At 45.7% G+C, this 5,221-nt stretch overlaps 1 non-coding gene across 1 annotated transcript; it reads right to left on the reverse strand.

Moving 5' to 3' along the window:
* Positions 1-2,110: 2,110 nt before the first annotated feature.
* Positions 2,111-2,183, reverse strand: TRNAE-CUC (transfer RNA glutamic acid (anticodon CUC)). Its single transcript has one exon. It is a non-coding gene; the product is annotated as a tRNA-Glu (tRNA).
* Between the last annotated feature and the right edge of the window lie 3,038 nt (positions 2,184-5,221).

Consider the following 5,221-nt stretch of genomic DNA (forward strand, 5'->3'; position numbering starts at 1 on the left):
TACAAGTCACAAAACAGATCCACCCCAAGTACAACACCTCTGGTGACCCAGGCTAGCAAAAAACACTGAGCTGTTTTCTTGCTTGTGCTAAATGGCCACCCTTTCAGATCTCTTGGTCCACTCTCAGATTAGGCAAACCACCAAACCAGTTTTACAAGCTATTCCCATCCTGATGACCATTGAAATGGCTGAGGTTATCAGCTTCTTTGATTGCTCATTATTTTCACATCCATTGCTAGTGCTCAAACCATCTCAATGCCAAGAATCCCCCTCCCCTTGGCCTCATGCAGAGGGGAGGGAGTTTGTCCCAGCCCTGCCCTGCACGAGGCCCAAGAAGTGGGCCGATTGGCCCTTTAGGTTTGGGGGTGTGGTTTCGGCCGGGATCGGCTGATCCACGCCCCAGGTTCTTCAGTTTGGCCCGGACATTCCCCTCCCTCCCTTCCCTGGTGCAGAGCGGGTCTAGTGATTGGTCGCCCGAGGGGGCCAAGTACGAATTTTTTTGCTCCCAACGCATTGGCCACTGTTGGGGTTTTTTCCACCTACTCCGTTCTGTACCCAGGTGTTTAGTTAGAAGTTAGGCTGGTCACAATGGCAGTAACAGTGCGGGTTGGGGGGTAAGTTCAGGGATAGAACATTGGTGAGCACCCTTGGATATTTAAAAGGTTGATTGGTCAATTGCTCCTTTGTGGCCTGTGCGGCACGGGGAGAATGGATTGCCATGAAACCTGCTTCAGGACTTCACCAACCTTTGGGCTGTGCGGTCTGGGGTGGGTGAAGACCTTGAAGTATCCAGATCCCCTCTTCTAAAGGGGGGGGGTTGGCTTTGAAGGATTTGGGTGGGGCATACCTGCCTGTTTCCCGAGCCAGGGTGTGTCGCCCAGCAAGGCGCTGGGTAGGACGTTAGTCTCCTAACCTGGGCCTAGTAGCCCGCACTGTTCTCTAAGGGTGATTAATCACCTGGTGTTCCAGTCCACCACGTCTGTGTTCCTGTTAATAAAGTTGTGGCCTTTTTTACCCATTATATGTCTATGTGTCTTCTTGGGCTGGGGTCTGGGGACAAGGCAAGTTCTGAATACCAAGATTGCATGGCCTACATTGATAAAAACTTTATAAAAGCTTCACCTTGCTTGGAAAGGATACTACATAAGGATGCATTACTTGTCATTTTGCATCTTTGTTTTGTTTTGTTTATTCTGATTTAGTAAAATAAAGAATTGTTCAGCTATGGCTCCGTTTACCTGAAAATAATACTGCATAGGCTCCTGTTTGCATTAGTGATTGTGAAGAGACTTTTTTTATCTCCATTTTGCAAACCAGGAAAGGATTGTCCTTTAGAGGAGATGACTCTTAATCTCAGCTGTTTGAAACAGCAAGTTGAGGGGTTATTTATTGCTAAGCACTGGTAGTGTATTCATCGCTGTGCAAAGATGGGTTTCAGACTTGCTAAGATTTATACATGAGAGTAGTCACCTTCAGTTCAACAATCTTTGCCCCAGTATCTCCCCCCACCTTCTTATTTCATTTATCATCCCTCCAGAATATAGATTTTGGAGATGCCATTATGTCTTCATTCAAACTTGTGTCTTTATTTCTTCCAGGAAAGTGCCAGTAGGCAGACCACTCCACAAAATCTTGCACCAGAACAAAGTGCAATAAAATGAATTGGCTTCCTGTGGCAATATAGTTTGGGGAAAATCAAAGCTGAAAACAGCATTTGCGATGAATCCAACCCTGGGATTTCCTCAGGAGCAGAGCTGCTGGATCTGCCCTGCCTGCAGCTTAGGAACATAGGAACATAGGGAACTGCCATATACTGAGTCAGACCATTGGTCTATCTAGCTCAGTATTGTCTTCACCGACTGACAGTGGCTCCTCCAAGGTTGCAGGTAGGAATCTCTCTCAGCCCTATCTTGAAGAAGCCAGAGAGGGAACTTGGAACCTACCTGTAGATGCTCTTCCCAGAGCGGCTTCATCCCCTGAGGGGAATATCTTGCAGTGCTCACACATCAAGTCTCCCATTCATATGCAACCAGGGCGGACCCTGCTTAGCTATGGGGACAGGTCATGCTTGCTACCACAAGACCAGCTCTCCTCTCCATTAAAAACAGAATTCCCTGACCGGGAATCGAACCCAGGCCACAGCGGTGAGAGCGCCGAATCCTAAACCACTAGACCACCAGGGAGCTTCTGTGCCTCAGATTTCCAGAGAGGACATTCCAGCCTCCCCCTTGTCCTCCTTTGGCCAGGCTAGCTCCTCAGCTGGGCTCCTCTTTGTGAGCAGTGGTCATCACTGCAGCAGCCTCCTTTTCCTCCTTGGAGCTGATAGTACCTGTCCCAAAGGGGAGGACAGCTGTTCTTGTGGTAGTGCGCATGAATTGTCCTCTTTGCTAAGCAGGGTCTGCCTTGGCCTGTATTTGGATGGGTGACTACATGTGAGCGCTGTAAGATATTCCAGTGAGGGGATGGGGCCATAGCTCTGGAGAAGAGCATCTGCTTGCATGTAGGAGGTCTCAGGTTCACTCCATGGCATCTCCAGGTAAGCCTGGGAAACCTTGGAGAGCTACAGCCGGTCAATGTAGGCAATACTGAGCTGATGGATCAATGGCCTGACTTGGTATTAGGTAGCTTCCTATGTCTTGTGAGAGGGTTAAAAAAACCCCTCACGGGGGGGGGAATCTTGACCTCCCATGAAACCACCCAGTAGCCTATGCTTTTCCAGCCTTCTTCACCTTCAGCTGTGCTGCTTGCCAGATCCTCCCTCCAGAATCAGAATCTTTTTTATGGTCACTGACCAGATGAAATACTCATAGCCAGGAAGCACACAGGTGTGGCATCTCGTATAAAACATATTCAAAACAAATAAATTATGTGTCAACTAAGCATATATAAACTATATAAACATCAGTGATCTGACTCAGGGTGAGCTGAGCTGAATGGACCAAATTTGCTTCTGATGTTCAGGGTGAGCTTAGTTGAAAGAACCAATTTTTTGGTACTTAATTTTGCACCAAATCCCATCTTAGACAGAATTCAGTGGAAACCCTAGCTATAGGCAAGAAGGAAGAAAACCACAGAGATCATATCATACACTTATTTGGTAGCATGATAACTAGTACTTGTGCAAATGAAATGTTTCTTCTTGGAAGGAGTGATTGTAGTTAATTCCCCTTCCCTGTGCAACCCTCTGTAGCCTTCCCCTGAAAGTATGTCCCTGAGAGTCCCCCCAAGGACATATTTTCAGAGGGCACAAAGGGCCACAGAGAGGAGATAGGCAAAAATCATCCCTACTTCTTTGAGTAAAACTCATGCAGGACTAGTCAGGATGCTGACATTTGATTTTGGGGTGGTGGTGGGGGGAGAAAAAAAGCTAGAATAAATTTTAAAATGAAGTACATTTCATTTCTATTATCCTCTATGATTTAAAACACCAATTCATTTCTAGATTGACACAATTTCATGCAGTGGGAACAAGGAAATATGACAAAGTATAAAAATCTAATTAAACATAACAGAATGTGATCTCTGGGGAAATGGCAAGAATTTTCATTAAGGTTAAACTCAGTTCCATCAATATTTAGATATGTATTATCTATCACAAAGATTAAGGGAATATGTGACAAAGAAATACTTACAGAATTAAAAAGATCATTGTTGTTGACATACTCTGCAGAAGTGTTGAGAACAAGTACAATTGGAGACCCTCAGTTATGAACTGAAATATAAGTGTAACATTGTCTCACTAGAGTCAACAAACAAACAAACAAACAAACTTGTGTCACATATAGAAATTGAAGGCATTATTTTTGTCATCAATAAATACCCAATTAGACTTGGAAATGCCTTCACAATATTAGGCACTACCCTGTTTATTTATATATGTGACATTTCTACAGTTCTGTACACCTAAGAAAGTGTACAATAAAACATTTAAAAACACTGGCTCACATATTCTACAGCATTAGAAATGCAGAGCACCCAGAGGCACTCTTTCCCATAGACTTCAGGGCCAAAGACCAGGGCCTCCACAACCCCTGGAGGCCTCCAAATCCTCTTTTGTCTGACCTGGGTGGTGTGGTCGCCTAGCAGAGCATGATGATGCTTAATTTGCAAGGGAGGAGGGCCTCCAAAGGCCTTTAAGATCAGGCTCCCAAATTACTTAGGTGCACCTCTGGGAGCAGGAGCTCCATCCATTCAAGAGGTTGCTTCAGAGATCAGCAAGATCATTGAGGAGCAGTCAAACATTCACAGGTGAGAGGGCAAGGGGAGATTTTCTCCCTCTCACATAACACTAGAACCAGGGGTAATCCGATGAAACTGATTACCAAAAAATTTAGGACCAAGAAAAGGAAATATTTTTTCATACAATGCATTTTTCACATAACGCATAACCATAGGTTATGCACAATTCCATAGCCTATGGAGCTCTCTGCCACAAAATGTAGTGACAGCCTGCATCAGGGGTGTAGCTATAATTGAGTGGATGGGTTTGAAGAACCTGGGCCCCCCATCTCCTGAGGGAGCCCCAGCTCCACCCCTCCCTATTTTCTTCATTATCTCCCTCACTCCAAGGGACCGCCAGGGCAAGGGATGAACACAGGCACCCTCTCTCCTAGCTATGCCCCTGGCCTGGATGGCTTTAAGCAGGGTCTAGATAAATTCATGGAGGATGGGTCTATCAATCACTACTAGTCGGAGGGCTATAGGCCAGCTCCAGAGGCAAGAGAGAAGGCATGCCCTCAGCTCTTGCCTATGGGCTTCTCAGCAGCATCTGGTGGGCCACTGGGTGAAACTGGATGCTGGACTAGATAGGCCTTGGGCCTGATCCAGCAGGGCTGTTCTCTTGTTCTTTGCAAATATTTGGCTGCTCAGTAATGATCTTGCTGAGCTCCAAAGCAAGCTCTTGCATGGATGGAGCTCCTGTTCTGCACTTCTAACACTGTGGAACATGTGAGCTGGTATAATCAATAAATAGCACCAACAGCACATAAATAATATAACAAATCACACAGGAGATCAGATGAATCCAGCCTGTGGGATGGTGAAACAGGGTTTTCAGAAAGCCAAGCTGTTTGGCAGCCCTGCAGCTGTAGAATAGAGGTGATCTGAAATAACATTTGAGGCTGTGGTGGACCACTCTGTCCTCCTTTTAAAGTATAAAGTCCTCCTTTTAAAGATGCAGTTTTAGTGTTGCAACTGAAACCAAACTCCTGTAGGTGTTGTG

Source organism: Hemicordylus capensis, chromosome 1 (genome assembly GCF_027244095.1).
Source record: "Hemicordylus capensis ecotype Gifberg chromosome 1, rHemCap1.1.pri, whole genome shotgun sequence".
NCBI lineage: Eukaryota > Metazoa > Chordata > Lepidosauria > Squamata > Cordylidae > Hemicordylus > Hemicordylus capensis.